This window comes from Coturnix japonica, chromosome 1 (assembly GCF_054131305.1).
Source record: "Coturnix japonica strain WE chromosome 1, WE-NBRP24, whole genome shotgun sequence".
NCBI classification, from domain to species: domain Eukaryota; kingdom Metazoa; phylum Chordata; class Aves; order Galliformes; family Phasianidae; genus Coturnix; species Coturnix japonica.
In genome coordinates, this window is record NC_140663.1 from 143,842,359 (window position 1) to 143,860,930 (window position 18,572).

Below are 18,572 nucleotides of genomic sequence, written 5' to 3' on the forward strand. Positions count from 1 at the left end.
TGCATTTCACTTAAGTTCATGGCTTTTCTTAAAACAGTCCTAGATTTCATTTTTCACTAAATGTTACTCTGCCCTATATGTGGACACATAAAGTAGGCTTGTTCATAGACTTTTTACACACTTGTATATGTCACAGTGAATTTACAAATTGCAACGGAATATATAGATATTACTGCTACTGGTAAGGAAATGTTTAGAAATGATCACTGGTGACAAAAATATATTTGAATGCCTAGCTTTTCAGGAAAATGTGCTAGTGCTTGTGGACACTAACAGCATTTGTGACATAGTGTCATCTAGCATAAAGAAATGCAGAATTATTCATGTCAAGGGAGTTATGCCATTTATGCCATTTTGTTCATTATGATTTTTAGCTAATTTAACCATGTTTGAGTGAAAATAATCAGCCTGGAGCTTTGGCACAAAATAACTACTTGTACCACAATACTAATTTTACAGAATGAATATTCTTTTGAAAGTTACAAACAAACATCAAATGTATGAGTATCTGAAAGCAGTTGATTAAAATCATTTTCTCTGCTGTAAAAACTTTAATGCTGAACATTAAACTAGGGAATTTTCTACCAGTTAACCTCTGCAGATGAAACCATAGAGGAAGAGCAAGAGTACCATTTTCCCTTTGTCATGGAGAAAGTCTGTTAGGTTTCTTTCAGGTATACCTACCATAGAGAAGATTAGATAAAGTAGTGTGCATACAAGAAAGATGTTGCTGGTGTAAGGGCCAGTGATTAGTATTGTTTTGTTGTTGTTGTTGTTTTTCTTGGCAGTTTTGAATAACTTCTATGATTATGACAGAACAACACTGCAAGATAACCCACAAGAGAGAGAGAGAGCTCACAGACAGGTGAATTTAAAAGACTGCACAATACATGCTAGAAGTGAATTTCAAATTCATGCCAAGCATTGGCACAAGGCAGTTCTTTCTAAACAAAACTACATAGAAACTAAAGAGACTGCATTAACATATAGGGAATGTTAAAGTTGTACTAGGTTACTCTCTTACCAGTATGAACGTCTGAAGAAGAGAAAAGGAGGAAAAATATGTAAGTGAATGAAAAACACTGGGTCAAAAGCCTGGCACTGAGTGACATGGTTTAGTGGGCATGGTGGTGATGGGCTGACAGTTGGACTCTTCCAATCTTAATGGTCTCTTCCAATCTTAATGAGTCTTCAGTTCTATAAATTATTGAACAACCAGCATATAACTAAACAATAAATTTAAGCTGTGTATCTAGTGATTTTTATTAATCATTGTAGATGAAAGACAACTTGCCTGTCTTCCAAAGTGAAAAAATGTTTAATATTTTAACTGTATTTAAGACAGGTTTTGATATGTTTATGAATTTAGTTGTACACTACAAACTTTTGTACTAGTAACGTTCAGAACTTGATGACCTCATACAGGTCTAATGTTCTAATTCCATACTATATATTCTTGTTTGGTTCACTGGAAAATATAACTGTTTGTGGTTTCTTTAATCCAATTGTATTACAAAGACATGTTGGAATGAGATACATACATACATTAGATGTTCCCTATCCTCCTATGTTTTGGTTTCCATGAAAAGTAACCTCAGACTCATGAACAAGACAGAAATGACTGTGGTCAAGCAGCTGAATAATGAGGACTTGAAAAGCTTTAGTCCTTGCACTGATCAGCAGAAATGAGTGAAGACTCAACAGCCTTTCAAAAAAAGCTTGGTTGTCAAGAATGAAAAACAGGCAACATAAAAACTTACATGAATTTCCATATATGTACATTCATAAACATATACACATGACATATCTGCCAATTAACCCGACTTATCCTGGGACCTCGACTGTCCAAGGGAGAGACACAAACATGGATGCCATGATGTCTTCTCTCAATTTGTTGCTGCGTCATACTCCTTATATACCATCCTAAATCCCACGCAGATGCGTACACCCGCTACGCAAAACCCGATGTACATGAAAGAACCTGTACACACACCTACCTAAACCCCCCGCCCACTAACTCTTAGCCTACAGGCCTAACTCAGCTATTCTAGAACACTCCATCTATTCAGAACTACTGTATGCACTCATAAATCCTTGCAAAGACAACTTAGTACCCCAACAATACACACAAAGAATAATATGTATATGTGTATGTGTATTTATATAAGTATGCATTTTGTTTATGCGTGTATAATTTTATGTATCAAAATCTTCATGTTGCCCCAAGTAGATGAAGAATTGTTGAGCTACTGAGGAACAGTGTCTCCCTGTAGTATATTTCTTTGAAACTGTTTTCCAATCCCCATATACAGACCACAGAAGAGACTATTTAAAGAGAAGGAGTTTATCATCATCATCATCATTATTATTATTAATGAGAAAAAATGGAATTGAGCATGCAGCTACTCATTTTCCAAAAGTTTAAATTCACATTCACCCTTCTGAAACACATACAAACATTGCTGTTTATTGCATATTGTTCTAAAGGCAGACAATATACTGGCAAAATCAGTATTTTAGTATATAAGACACTATTGGAATTATTCTAGGCTTTATATCAGTTTAAGAACAAAGCTGATTTTTAACTTCAGATCTTTCAGATTTCTCTATTAATATTGCTAATATTGACAGTGTATGCTAATAAGAAACTTCAACTTGCTCTTTTCTCAGAAGGCTTGGTCAGTCACAGAACACATTTTACTTGTTATAGATGACTTATGCAAATATTATTATCATTATTACCACTTTTTACAAACTAAAATAATATTCTGAGAACCTGTAAGTGAAATGTTTTGTGAGGAACATTCTTGTTTCCTTTCTCCCTTTTCCCCTCCTCATTTCTCCTTAACAATTAATATTTTCTCTTTCATTTTATAAAGACAGTTAGATAAGTTGCACTTTTACTATTAAGAGAACCTGATACTATTTATCCCTAAAAGAATATCAGGACTATTTTAAATTTGCAATCGTGATTCAATTTCATAGACTTTTATAATAGAAACATAAATAATTGAGGAATGTCAGGAATAGAGTTTAAAAAAATAAATAAATTGAAACATGAATAACTTAGGAGACTGACACATTATCTTAGATAAATAAAATTACAGTGGCCAAGTACATAAACTTACAGTGGCCAGGTACATAAACTAAGCCTTTGATATTCGGCACAATTGTCAAAACTATCTTATCTGAATTCTCACTTTTTCAGACATCAGGCACCTGGATACTTTCGTCTACATGTATGCAAATTATAGTGATGCAATAGTTTCCATACAGTTTACATCCTCAAAAATATTAAAAAACTTCCTGGACACTGTCCAAGGCAACCTGCTTTACATGGACCTGCTTGAATGAAGTAGTTAGATAAGACAGTATCTAAAGGTCCCTTTTTGCCACCATGATTCTATGAGCTCCATCTTTATATGTACTCCCACAACACACGCAAAACTCACTTCTATGTGCTCCAGAAGATGCTATCTGTAGTCTAGTTGAAGTACTTAATAAGATATTGTTATAATTATGTATTATAATTATATTATATTAATTACTAGTCTATAGGCTAATGCATGTATTCATTCATTTAAAATGCTTTCTTCAGTGCTTAGGCGTATTTATTTACAGAATGTTTCTAAATGTAAAAGTTAAAAATTTAATCTTCTAATATACTTGTGATAACAAATCACTTGATAGTTCAGGAGAATTTTTTTATCTAAAATATTTATACTATACATATGTAGCAGATTTCTTTTTCAGTGCTTAATTGGATCACAGAAAGGTGCTTTACTAAAAATTTCTCTACATAATATTTGTAGTGTATCAAAAGAGTGTGTGTGCAGTGGGAGTGTGAGTGCATGGATAGAGGAGATTCTAAACTGTATTTTCTAAAATGAAAGAATAATTGCATGCAGAAAGCATAGAAAACTTCAGTTCAGTGTTTTTAATTGTTCAAAAATGTATGTTATTAAAACAAGATTAATTGATTAATAATGTTAGTGTGTCTTGAAAAAAAAAAAAAGAGAAAGAAAGAAATGAAAAACAAAAGAGAATTACATTAAGTTTAAAAATTATAAACCTTTCAATGTACAGGAATATCAGAGATAACCTGGTCTTAAAGGAGATTAAGTTCAGTCTTCTGGGATATGTCTAACCTGCTGAAAAGGAATTATGGAGAGCACAGTTAGTAACTGGTAAACAAGTTAACTGTTCATCTTGTCACTATTTTGCATATAACGATTTGATAGATGGGAGCAGTTTTATGTAGCTTTGATGCAAATTATTCTGCACCACGTGGTCCCACAGTTGATGAACACCCTTTTTTGTTTAGTAGCATCTGTGGATTTATCTCATCTCTTAGTTCAAGTAAAAGCTGTGTAATTTGATTCACTAGGTTAAATGCAGATCAAAGGTTCACTCCTTCTAGAGTCAGTACTTACTTATCAGGACAAAGTTTATTCTTCAGAGATGTAGAGATTACATCTGTATGATCAGTTAAAAAGACAGTGACTATTCTGGCTTGATTGTTAAAAGTGTCGCAAATTTTTGTTGAAGTTCATGTACTCAAATGTCATTTATACCAAAGAACAGGAATTATGAGTCCTAACTGGCTAGACTCAAACATACTTAACACACATACTTAGTATGTGTGTGTCAAATCTAGAATATTTGTGCTGGAATTTTATTAGAGAGAATGCTAATGATAAAACTGGCATAGAGACAACTAAAGGCAGCACGAAGGCTTATTTCCCCCAAATTATTTTTTCTAGACCACAGATATTTCAGAAGACCAATTGGTTATGAAGGTTGAATGAATTAAGGCTTAATATGAGCTTATATTTCATGGAAGTAAAGAATTATTAAAATTGGGCTATGTCCGAAAGAGAAGTACTGACTTGCCCATTGTCCAGATTGGTAAGTCAGACTGATTGAAGTAAATAATAGACCTTCCCACTGCACTGAGGAAGAAAAAAAAAAAAAAAAAAAAAAAGAAAGAAAGAAAAAAAAATAAAAAATGCATAATTGCCTCAAAAAAGAAATGAGTCTATTTCATAGAATGGCTTGGGTTGAAAAGGACTTCAAAGATCATCTAATTTCAATCCCCCTGCTATGGGCAGGGTCAGCAACCCCTAGACCAGGCTGCCCAGAGCCACATCCAGCCTGGCCTTGAATGCCTCCAGGGATGAGGCATCCACAAACTCCTTGGGCAACCTGTTACAGCGCATAACCCCCTATATGTGAAAAACTTCTTCCCAGTATCTATCCTAAACCTCCCCTGTTTCAATTTAAGACCATTCCCCCTTGTCCTATCACTATCAACCCTCGTAAACAGCTATTCCCCTTCCTGCTAATACACTCCCTTTAAGTACTGGAAGACCACATTAAGGTTTCCCTGGAACCTTCTCCTCTCCAAGCTAAACAATTCCTGTTCCCTCAACCTTTCCTCATAGGAGAGGTGCTCCAGACCTCTGGTCATCTTAGTGACTCTCCACTGGACTTGCTCTAAGAGCTCCATGTCCTTCCTGTACTGGGGCCCCAGACCTGGACACAGAACTCCAGATGGGGCCTCACCAGAGCTGAATAGAGGGGGACAATATCCCCTTCTCCCTACTGGCCACCCCTTTTTTAATGCAACCAGAACACAGTTGACCTTCCAGGCTGCAAGCACACACTGCTGGCTCATGTCCAGCTTCTCGTCCTCCAGGACCCCCTTCTCAACAGGGCTGCTCTCAAGGAGGTCTTCCCCCAGTTTGTATAAATACCTGGGATTGCCCTGATCCAAGTGCAGCACCCTGCACTTGGCCTTATTGAACCTCATTAAGTTTTCATGTGCCCACCTCTCCAGCCTGTGCAGGTCCCTCTGGATGGGTTCCCTTCCTTCCAGTGTATTGACTGCACTGCTCAGCTTGGTGTCATATGCAAACTTGCTGAGGGTGCACTCAGTGCCATCGTCTGTGTCACTGATGAAGATGTTGAAGAGCACTGGTCCCAAGACTGACCCCTGAGGGACACCACTTGTGACTGGTCTCCACCCAGACACAGAACCATTCATCACAACCCTTTGGCTGCATCCAGCCAGCCAGTTCCTAATCCATCGAACAGTCTGTCCTTCAAATCCACACCTCTGCAATTTAGAGAGTAGGATGTGGTGAGGTACCATGTCAAAGGCTTTGCACAAGTCCAGGAGGACTACTTAATTAATTGCAACTCATGTTAAAGAAAATAATTGTGCAAGGATTTTATCTGCTATTGTCCCTTTTCTTTTCTTGCATGATTCACTGTACATCATTCTGCTGAGAAACAAAATGTCATCTCTCATCCTGTTGTGAAACAAAATGAATTATAAAGTAAAAACTGGAACACAGTACAAGTAGTTCTTGTGTAGAAGAGACAAACTACTCCCATATGTAATTTGAGAGGAAAAATGATTAGTTTTCTGATGCTGATAGAAAATGTAAGAAATATTGTACTTATGTCTGGCACATCTAAACTCATAACATCTATTTGCTTTGCTTTGTCAAAACATATGAAAAATCATTAAAGTCTTTTAATAAATGTCTGGTTTTCTTTCTCATTCATCTTATAAATATTAATTAGCCATGGATCAGGCAATTAAAGTTTAATCAATTTGCACTAATTAGCACCACATACTCGCATAAAAAGATAAAACCAGCTCCTGCATCTGGCTGTTATTTGCAGTTTTTGTCAAGTGTTGATGAGTTTCATCTTGAAGAGAAGATTAAGAAGAAAAGAGGAAAGTAAGGAAGTAGTGTTAATTTTATTAAATCTTCAATCAAACCCTCTGTTCATAAGCTTCATGTGACAATACCAGGTAACATTTCACTTAACATAGAAAAATAGATGTGAGTGGGCAAAAAAACTTTAACACTTTTCTCTGACCACACCCTTCTAAATTATATTTTGTAGGAAAAAATAGCTCCATTGTGCAAAAGTACAAGTTATATACTATAACAAATCATTTTTATCAGCAATAGCCCTTAAGGTGAATGCCTCGAAGTTAAGAAAGTAAAAGCAGATCTTCTGAAACTGTTTTTAGTTGGTTGACACATGAGAATGTCAAAAAAAATGTTAATTGAAAATCACCTAGAGTGTTTACGTTTTTGTAGTTATCTCAACATTATTCTCTTTCATTCATTCTCTTGTCATTATTCTCTTATGTACTCTGGAATTCCAGAGGAATTCTAAAACTACTCAAGTGACCTTCCTGTGTCCTGCCAGAGGTTGAACATAGCATGGAAAACTGCGGCCTGGTTCCAGTAACACTGAAATTAGTTGACAGATTATTAATCAGATTCCATATGATTGGAAATGAGTGAGGAAACTGTGCAGAAAAAAAAGAAGGTATTAAAAAAACTTCCAGTCGAAAAAGATAATTTGATAATATTTGCTTTAGTTGTGTGTGTTTTGGTTTCAAATGCTTACCACTCAGGTATGATTTAGGAGAGATCATACCTATTTAGCAAACCTGGCAAAAGAAACAAATGAGTAAAATCAAAACACACACAAACAAAGAAAATCATTTTTTACTGTTCAAGTGGTTTCGTTTTCAGGTGTTTCACCCCTACTGTGAAACTGTACAGTGGTTCTCATTTTAGAAAACCCAAATCTACAATAGAGAATTATACAAGTACTCGCCTTGGTTAAGAAGATTACAAAGTATTACAACTTGACTTATTTTAAAATAAATTTGTTCTGACCCTGTAGGCCAAATTGTCCCATTGATGGTCCACCAACAAAGGACTTCCATGTGTCTATTAGTTTTCACTAGCTTGAAATCCAAAGAAATATTTACATAAATGAATAGTTAGAGGATAGTTATCCAAATGCTGCTAAATAAAACTGCAGACAATTAACTTACCAGAGAATTATTTAAGTCACTTTTGAGTGTGGCTTAAGTATGTTTGTTAAGAGAAAACTGAAAATTGGGATTCTATGTCTTTATATGTCCTTGGGAAGATTGAATGCCATGAAATTAAGGCTTTTGTAATTTAATTCTGTTTCTGGATTCTGAATTTGATTGAATGATTACATTGCTGATCTACCAAATAGTTACTGTTCACTACTTCTGACTGTTCAGAGTTTAAATAACAAGTGAAAATAGCGTTCCATCCAGTCTACCTAAGTAATTGATAATGGTTGTAGAAACTGAAACAGATTTAAACAGCAATGGAAATTTGCCTTCAGCTTGATGGGAAAAGCCACACTTTTAAAGTGATTAACACTGCGCCTAAGAAAGCTCAGTGTGAATCATAAAGAAGCTATGCACCATTTACATAGGGATTTTCATGTGGTTTATGCAAGAAAAGACTTGTGAATGGTTATTGATATTTTTCAAATAAAGCATGTATGAACCATTAAACTGCTCATTCCCTAGTGTACAAACCACTGCACTGTTAAACATTCCTTCGCCAGATAGGCTATGAAATGAACAGAGGCATTTGAGGAAGTGTCATGCTTCAATGTTTGTTTAAAGATTTGATAAAATCACCACACAAAACCACAATGGAATCTGAAACTTCAAATTGCTGACTTTTGTTACAATCTTTATGTCAACGGTCCAGTTCCATGACTAACGGGGCAGAAGAATCTGCAGATCCACGCCTCTGGAAAAGGGAAACAAGGGACCCTGAATAATTAAAAACAGCAGCAACAATTTGAGGAGAAACAAACTAATTCATTATAATACAATATAATTAAAATGGAAGCTAATAAATAAAATAGAATGAGAGAAAGAGTGTCCAAAAAAGCTAAAGGCCTTACATTAGTGGTGTGCGGTCAGAACAAGCAGCAGCAAAAGAGCCTGACAATCAAAAAGAGGAACATCAAGCATCCTACCGAGACCTTATATGTGCTCCCCCTGAGCAGAAAAGGCAAGTCCATGATCACCTGAAGTATTCCTGTATGATTGAGGTTCCCCATCCAAGCTCATTGCATAATTAGTGCAATCCACTTGCTACAAAGTGGCATGAGTAGCATGCTGGATGGAGAGAACCTTTCCCTTTAATATCCAATTTAGCACTGGTAGTTGAGGTGCAAGGAGCTGCATTTCACTGCCAGCTGCTTTGGAAGCAGCCCAAACCCCCTCACATGCAGCTAGGATCTCCTTTTCAGTTGAAGTGTAATGCTCTTCAGACCCCCTGTACTCTTGCCTCCAGAATCCCAGGGGTCAGCCTCAGGCTCCTCCTGAAGCTATTTGCCACAAATCTCAGGTGGGATCTTTCTCACCATCAGCAGTGTACAGGATGTTCTTTATATCCTGTCCCGTCAATACTGGCCCCAGGGATGTGGCACGGCCTATCTCTTGCTTACTCTGCTCAAAAGCCCACTGCTGCTCAGGACCTACACAAAATTATTATTTTCTGCATTACGTGATAAAGGGGGCTTACAAGGAGGCTGTAGTTTGGAACATGCATTCTCCAAAAGCCCACTATGCCCAGAATAGATTGTGTCTCTTTCTTATTAGTGGGCGGAGACATGGCAGTGATTTTGTTGATGACATCTGCCGGGATGTGACAGCATCCATCTTGCCTCTTTACATCGAGGAACTGAATTTCCTGGGCAGGTCCTTTCACTTCGCGCTGCTTAGTAGTGAAACCAGCACACACAAGAATCTGGATTATTTGCTTTCCTTCCTTAAAAGCTCTCTTGCTGTGTTGCCCCACACAGTAATGTCACCAATGTACTATAAGTGCTCAGGTACACCACCCTGTTTCAATACAGTTTGGATCAACCCATTGCAAATGGTTGGGCTGTCTTTCAAACCCTGGGGTAAATGATTTCAAGCATACTGAATGCTCCTCCAGGTGAAAGCAAACTTCGGCCTGCATGCTCTGGCCAAAGGAATGGAGAAGAAAACGTTAGCCACTTGGCTGCTTTTGACTCCAATTCATACTGGAGTTCTAGCATGTCTGGTACAGCAGCATTCAGTGGAGGTGTGACTTCATTCAGGCCACGGTACTCTACCTTCAACCTCCATTCTCCACTGGCTTTATGCACTGGCCATATGGGACTACTAAAAGGTAAGTGAATTTTGTTTATCATTCCCTGACTCTCTAGTTGACAAATCAATTTCTGAATGGGGAGCAAGGAATTCCTGTTGGTGTGGTACTGCTGTGTGTGCTACACACAATTTTTTGGTAGCGATTTTGGTACCCTTTGCTTTTTCACTCATAGCAACCCCACAAAAGACTGACAGGCCAGGCAAAACAGACAGCTGCTTAATGTTGTCCGAATCTACAGCAGCTATTCCAAAGGCCCATCAATACCCCTTGGGATCCTTAGAACATCCCTTTCTGAGGAGATCAGTACCAAGTATACAGAGAGCCCCTGGGCCAGTCACAATCGGTTGCTTTGGCTAGTCTTTACCAGTGAAGCTTAGTTCAGCCTCCAACATAGTCAGCTCTTGGGAACCCCTAGTCACCCCATAAATATAAATTGATTCTGTCCCTTGGTGATTTGAGGGCATTAGAGTACACTATGCACTGGTGTCCACCAGGGGCTTATATTTCTGTGGTTCTGTTGTTCCAGGGCATCTAATCCACACAGTCCAATACACTCTGTTACACCTTTTGTCCCCTGATCAGGGCAAAGCCCTGATTTGTTACCTCTGTTGATCTTATGGCTATTTCTGTGTCCCGCAGCAACTGAAGCAATCACCTTTTTGAAGAAGTTCACCTTGGTGGTTGTTCTGTCTTGTGATTCTTTTACCCATGCTTGAAGTGCAGGAGTGGGTTTTTTTCAGCCACTTCTTATCTTCTCCACAGTCACATAGGTAATGCCAAGAGGCAAAATGTGACATACTCTTACTGTGTCCCTTGCTTGAGCAGAAGTGCATCTTCTTTCGATAGCTGAGACATTCAATTATGCAGGTTGAGAGGAAACCAATTTGATCAACCCCTCCAGTGGGCTGCTTCAGGAATCCTGATGCCTATCAGTTGTATCCAATACCACAATATATACATCAGCATTAAGCACTGTAGACAGTTCGTCTATTATATCTTCTTGATTTCTCTCCATTCTGTCCAGTTTTTCAGCTACTTCTTTAATGGCTGAAACACAAGCTCATGGAAGGGTTAAATGTAATTCAAAGTCCTGAAGTTTATTAATCAGTTCATTTATAGGGGTCGTCTTTCCCCTCTACCATACATTGCTGCAAATGTACTGGCATACCTTTCTGGTGCAGTCTTTGTGTATATACACCACATATTTGGTGTACACTTGACTCTCTCAGGATTATGCTCTTGGTCTGGCTCATCAGGAATGAAAGTGAGGCTATGTAACATTTCCACCACAGCATAGTCTCTCAAATAATTGATACTTTCTTCCTTATCAGTCCATTTAATTTTCTCAGGCATCAGATCATCTTTGAAAGAGTATCTTTCTTTTATAGTTAACAGCATCTGCTTCCAGATGGTGAAGGTCCCATTCTGGCATGTACTAATACCTCTGTAAATGGCTGAGTCCCTGGCAATGCCACCCAGTTGGCGAGTTTCTCTGCTACCTAGGAACACACTGCTGGCCCCATTGTACCAACACTGAAGTAACCAGTTTACAATAGGCTCACTTGGGTAGCGTGAAAAGACTTTTCTCAGACTTCCAATTTCATTCATCTTGGGTGAGATCACACTGCATGTGCATGGCATCCAGGGTATCAGGCCCAGCCAGCATGGATTCATGAAAGGCAGATCGTGTTTAACCAACCTCATCTCTTTCTACGATTGGGCGACCAGGCTAGTAGATGATGGTATGGCAGTTGATGTAGCCTACCTAGATTTCAGCAAAGCCTTTGACACGGTCTCTCACAGTATTCTCCCAGGGAAACTGGCTGCTCGTGGACTAGACAGGTATACCCTTCTTTGGGTAAGGAACTGGCTAGATGGTTGTGCCCAGAGGGTAGTGGTTAATGGAGTTAAGTCAGGCTGGTGACCCATTACAAGTGGTGTCTCCCAGGGGTCAGTTCTAGGGCCCATCTTGTTTAACATCTTCACTGATAACCTGGATGAGGGAATTGAGTGTACCCTCAGTAAGTTCACAGATGACACCAAGTTGGGAGGTGGTGTTGATCTGCCTGAGGATAGGGAGGCCCTCCAGAGGGATCTGGATAGGCTGGATTTCTGGGCTGAGGTTCAACAAGGCCAAGTGCCGGGTCCTGCACTTTGGCCACAATAACCCCGTGCTGCACTGTAGGTTTGGGCCTGAGTGGCTGGATAACTACTAAGAGGAAAGTGACCTGAGGGTGTTGGTTGATGCTGGGCTGAACATGAGCCAACAGTGTGCCCATGTGGCCAAGAAGGCCAACAGCATCCTGGCCTGTATGAGAAATAGTGTGGCCAGCAGGAGCAGAGAGGTAATCATCCCTCTGTACTCAGCTCTGATGAGGCCGCAAATCAAGTATTGTGTTCAGTTTAGGGCTCCTCACTACAAGAAAGACACCAAAGCCCTGGAACATGTCCAGAGAAGTGCAACGAAACTGGTGAGGGGTCTGGAGCACAAGTCTTATGAGGAACGGCTCAGGGAGCTGGGATTGCTTAGCCTGTAGAAGAGGAGGCTTTGGGAGACCTCATTGCACTTTACAACTTCCTGAAGGGAGGCTGTGATGAGGAGGGGCTTGGCCTCTTCTCCCAGGCAACAAACAGGACCCAAGGAAATGGCCACAAGTTGTATCAGACAAGGTTTAGAATGGACATAAGAAAGAATCTTTTCTCTCAGAGAGTAATCAGGCACTGGAATGGCCTGACCAGGGAGATGCCATCCCTGACCAGGGTGGAGATGCCATCCCTGGCAGTGTTCAAGAGGCATCTGGATAAGGAGCCAGGAGATATGGTTTAATGGTTTTCTGCAGGTATGGTAAAGAGAGGATGGACAGCTGGACTAGCTGATCTTGTAGGTCCTTTCCAGCCTCGAGATTCTATGATTCTAGAATTCATTTTCAGAGTTCGATAAGTAATGGTAATGATGTCTTGCTCACCTCCTACCCTTTCAGGACTTCTCATTGCCCTCCTGGTTGTTGGTGATCGTGATTTTATTGGGGACCCCTGCACACGTCCCTGTGTGACAGGGACAGTAAAGCTCAGCAGTGTTTACAAAATAAACCGGGGTATTGGCAGTCCACCTGGACTTTCAAGGTCAAGCTCGCAGGTGCAGAATCACAAACCTAAGATAGCTCCTTAACAGAAAAAAGAACTTGTAGCTCTGTTAAAAGCTAAAAGAGCAACAGAAGAAAACACAGAAAAACAGCAACTCCATTTGCCCGCATTCTCCACCAAAATCTGTCAAGGTTTAAACTAAAAATCCACCTGCGTCTGTGACAGGGGCTGTGGGCCCCACTGGGGCCCTAGGCCGAAAGGAAAAAAGTTAATTAGGAAAAGAAAACAGCGGCAACAATCTAAGGAGGCACACGTATTTACTAAATACTATATCGAAATACAGGATAACACAATATAATACAATATAATTGAAAATTGAGCTAACGAATCAAGCAAAATAGGAGAGAGAATGAGTCCCGTAACCGAGAGGCCTACTGTGAATCTAGGCGAAACGGTGAAGGCTCCCACACACTCCCCTGAACGCCAGAATTCGAAAAGACCTCAGTCCAGCCTGCGACAGAGTTAATATAGTGTCCAGGTCCCGTGACCTATCTCTATGCTCGTGTTGTTCTCTGGGAGATGTAGTCTTCTTCTGTGAGTTGCAGATTCAGTAAAATTATTCATGCTTTATATGATGTTATGATGTGGAATACTGATAACAAAATTACAAAATTATTAAACCATGACACACCACTAATCAGTCTCCCTCTCACATTCCTTTATTGTTCTCAGCCTCTCCATCTCCTTCTTCAGATCAACCACAAGGTTGGGTAAGTCATTTAGCTGGTCACAGCTCTGCCCTCGCCCCTTTACCAGGTCATTAACGAGTGCCCCCGCACTTACCACTCACTTTGCAGTGATAATACTCCTCTTCGTCCTGGTGACAAGGCCTCAGAGGCTTTTTCTAGGCAGTAGGCGTGGATGCAGAGCTGTTGCCCTGGCAACGCCCCAGTCACGACAGCCGCTGTCGCGACAGCTGCCGGGCTGTTCTGTTGCCTCGGGAATTCCTGGATGAGGAAACCGATCCAGACCCCCGTGTATCCCGCGACCAGCCGCTTCAGCTCTGGCTGGAGCAGCTCCGAAGCAGCGAACCTCAGCAAACCTCGGTGATCAAAATATCTGTTTAGCCTCGTAGGTTCTTTCAGATGTTAAGAAGTGAAGTTCCATGACACTGAGGATGTCCATCTCTCTGAAGTTTCCCCCAAGCCTCTCCACACTCCCTGCCACTTGGTATTCTCTGCTTCTGGAGAGGGCATTCTCAGGATACACTGGATGATCATTCAAAAACTGCATAGAGCATTCAAGGGAGAGACTGTTTAAAAATCACAAGTTCTGTAGAATTAGCAGCTCCCTCTGTACACAAGTCTAAGAGAGAAAATGGATTTTTTTTTTTTTTAAATTATTTTATTTTTCTCTTTATGGAAGCAAGATAGCGGTGCTCAAAATTTGCTAATATTCCAGAATATTGGCAGTCCGACTGGACTTCCGAGGTCAAGTTTTAAATGAGCACCTGAAAAAGAGGTAAACTTTCCTAACAAAGCTAAGAGCAGAGAGGGAGATTCGTTCTAAAAGCTAAAAAGCAGCTTCTTTGCCACCAAGAAATGTTGTTTAGGGGCCGGTTTGGCCCAGTTCTGTGACTAGCAAGGCAGAGGGATACAAAGATCTGTACCTCTAAAAAAGGGAAATAGGGGACCCTGAATAATTAAAAACAGCAGCAACAGTTTGAGGAGAAACAAACTAATTTACTAAATATGATATCGGTATGTAAGATAACACACTATAATACAATATAATTAAGATGAAAGCTAATAAAAAAAAATGGAATGAGAGAAAGAGTGCCCAAAAATCTGAAGGCCTTACACTAATGGTGTGCAGTCGGGACGAGCAGCAGTGAAAGAGCCTGATGATCAAAAAAAGGAATGTCAAGTGACCTACCAAGGCCTTATATGTGTTGCTCTTGAACAGAAATTATAACAAAACAGCAAACCTTATTTTGGGGAATTGGACTCGATGGGGAATTTGGGGGGCTGGACTCGATGATTTCTAGAGGTCCCTTCCAACCCCTACAATTCTGTGATTCTGTGATTCTGTGAATGCAGTTATTCTTCTCTTCCAGACAAATGTCTGGAACTGGAGCATTAACTCTTTAACTACCAGTCCACTGCATGATGTTATTATGTAAATACAATAAGCAAAAATCATAAAATCATGACACTTTATAATGGGATATTACAGAAAATGTCTTGTTCTGGAATGCTGAAAGACTGAATTTGCTATGGTATCCTCTCTGAAGACAGTAGATATACATGTTATCTGTGAATGAGGATAATATCATTGTTCAATAAAGATATTAAATGAATGTAATATAAGCATTTTTATTATTCTGGGAATCAAGTAAAGAATTTTTTGTAGGACAGATAGTCTTCACCAGTGTACCATATGTATCCTTTGTACAACAACTGCTGCTGGAAAACTAGAGTCGATGGAGAAGGCTACACTGAACTTTGGTGTACTTGAGAAGAAGTCAAAAACTTTCATATAATTGCAAATAATACACTCACTGGTAAACAAATACGAGGGCTGCTCTGAATATTTTTATTACATTCTGTTGGCCCACAGTGGCAGAGGCATATGTTGGTGGTAAGACAGTACAGGCTGGTCTTTCCTGACAATATTATGCAGTATTTTGTTGTCTTGTGACAGATGTTAGCAAAGGGACAGTCTGACAAAACAATGAAGTGTGTATGAAGCAAAGATAGGTCATTGAATTCCTCTGCATGAAAAAGTGCACCCCTTGAGGTTCATCAATACTTTCTGGATGCTAATGGAGACCAAACAGTGGATGTGAGCACAGTGAGGCGGTGAGTGGTGTGTTTCAGCTGTTGCAACAGTAATGTGAAAGACAAGCCATGTTCTGAACAGCCATGCAGATTTTTATGGAGTATGGCTTGTGGGCTCTTGGTCATTGCTGGTGAAAATACACAGATAATGGTGGAGACAATGTTGCAAAATAGTGTTTTGTAGCTGAGAATTTTCTCTATCAAATATTGTTATTGTGCTTTTTGTATCTGTAGTAGCTTACATGGAACTAAATAGGAGCCACAACTTTCAGAGTGACATACACAGATATATTTCTGGAGATACTGGAGGAAACAAATGTGTATTACAGTTCTGTGTGCACAGAGTTTCTTGCAGCATCTAATCAAAAGCAGAGTGACAAAGAAGGTATATATGAGTGACTAGCTGTTGGCAGAATTTTCTTTCTTTTAAGAAGGGGGCCATGATTTTCAGAAATGTTTTACTGGATAATTCTGTTAATGCAGTAAATAAAAGATGGCCTAATTTATTGCAAGTACATTAAGATTAGGGAGAATTTCTAGACTATCTTTGTTCTTTTTAGGGTTTTGAAAATCAGATCTGGAATAAATCATGAGCAATACGTATGCTTTGCATAAGCTATATACTTCATACATTTCATATCTGACAGTTTAAATCAAATCTTATTGGATCTCTATTGTCAGAGCAATTTAAAATCTGTGCCAACATTTCCCTGTGCTATCTTCTTCATACAGACCCTGAAAGACAGATTATTATCTTAACATGTCGTAGCCAGAGCCCTCACCTACTTTTAGAGACTCAGTTTTCAGTGTTTTTCTTCTATGTTCATCCCTTAAAGATCTCCAAATTTTTTCCAAACTACTTTTTGTTGGGATAAGAAAAGTATTTTAGAATTTGACCCAGATAGTTGTATGAAGAGTTAGCATTATCAGCCTTGTAATTGTGTAGCTTTTACTCTCTAAATGTCATATTATGAATTTTTGTCATTCTGTCAAATGAGTCATTTCAGTGACTTCAGTGTAACTGCTACTCACCACTGTGAAGTCAGCAGTCCCTTTCTGATACTCTAGCAGAAACACTATAGATGATGTGAAGACTGGTATACATCCAGCTTCTTTACCTTTGATCAAGATCAAAGTATGCTTTTTGAGGTTGGTGCTGTTAGATTATTCTGCCTACTTTACTATTCCAATTTGCTATTCTGTTTTGCTTTTGAGTATACAAAAATTGAGTTTCTTTTGTATTGACAGGCATTACACTGAGAATATCAGTTTGGATTTTTGTTGTTATTTTGAGTCTGTGTTCATTCTTAAAAATACATGAAGATACTGTGATTTCCTAGATAATCTTGGAGAAAGAGAATGAGCACTCAGACAAATAAGTTTACTCTTGGAATCTTATTTCATTTAGTGAGACAAGTAAGGATTGTGTTGCCTACTTTGAGTTTATGCACAGTAGGCAATAAATAGCCTGCATTTCATATGTTGTGCAACAGCAGTGGGTGCTTGGAATGGAAGGAAAAGAAAGTGGTGTATATTGTCTTCCAGGCACTCACAAAAATCTGACTTCCAGAATCAACAGCAACCTTTGTCTGATGATGTATTATTTAAGAACTTTAAACTGTAGCAACTGAAGAGAGATTGAAGACTGTTTGATCAACTGTTTGATTCCACAGAAAATAATGCTCGTATTTTTTGCAAATATATGAGATAAACATATCCATTAATTGCTGTTCTAACTTCTACAGACTTCGTACATAAAAATGTCAGCATGGATTTTGCCTAGGGATCAGTGCTCAATGACTAATGAGTGCACTGCTCTAAAGGACTCTCATTTTAAGGACAACAGATGGCTCAGAACAAAGACAACTGTACAGAAAAGAGTTAATGTGCACTCATTGTAGTTGAAATGTATTTATCCATCCCAGAACTGTAAGAAGGTAGTTTGTGAGAAAGAAAGATATGAAGGAAGATGTTAAACATGACACTGGAGTGAACAGATGGAGACAAATGAAGCATAGAGAGAAACTTATCATTATAAATGAATGATAGTCAATTTTACTATACCTATCACAGTAGCTTAAACTGATTTTTCTCAATATTTTATCTGAGTTTAAGTGTCATAATGCTTTCATCTTTTGATTTTCATACTGTCTTCCTGCCAATTGTCTTCAAATTCTTCCTCCTGCTACTTACACACTGCAAAAATATTGTACAAGGCACAGAAATGCACTCACTGGCAACATCCAGAGATCTGCCCATGATGGTACAATATACATGAGGAACAATACTAGCACTGAACAGTTTCCTTAAGAATGTTGGGACTTAGGCAGCATGAAGCTCAAGAGCAGCTTAACTTTAAGCATGCATTTAGTCTGTTAAGTCTTGCTGAACATCCATATTAGTGTAAGAAAGGTGCTGAAGTGTTATAGTAGAGCAAATTATCTTTTAGGTTAAATATGATTAATTAAAACAATGTACTTATCCCACAAACAGATTATTTTTTACTTTTAAGTATGTATTTCAAAAGATCAGCCCTTAACTGGAATTAATGTGTAACCTGAGTGTTGCACAGAACATTGTAAATAACACCGACAGATTGTCCAGAGATAATTTTCCAGATCTATCTGCATGT

General features: G+C 38.9%; 1 long non-coding RNA gene across 1 annotated transcript in view; it reads right to left on the bottom strand.

Moving 5' to 3' along the window:
* Positions 1-14,314, bottom strand: part of LOC116653512 (uncharacterized) — a 33,329-nt gene extending 19,015 nt beyond the window's left edge. The window contains exon 1 of the long non-coding RNA XR_014948493.1: positions 13,944-14,314. This is a non-coding gene — a long non-coding RNA (uncharacterized LOC116653512). The remainder of the gene's footprint in view (positions 1-13,943) is intronic.
* Positions 14,315-18,572: the final 4,258 nt, after the last annotated feature.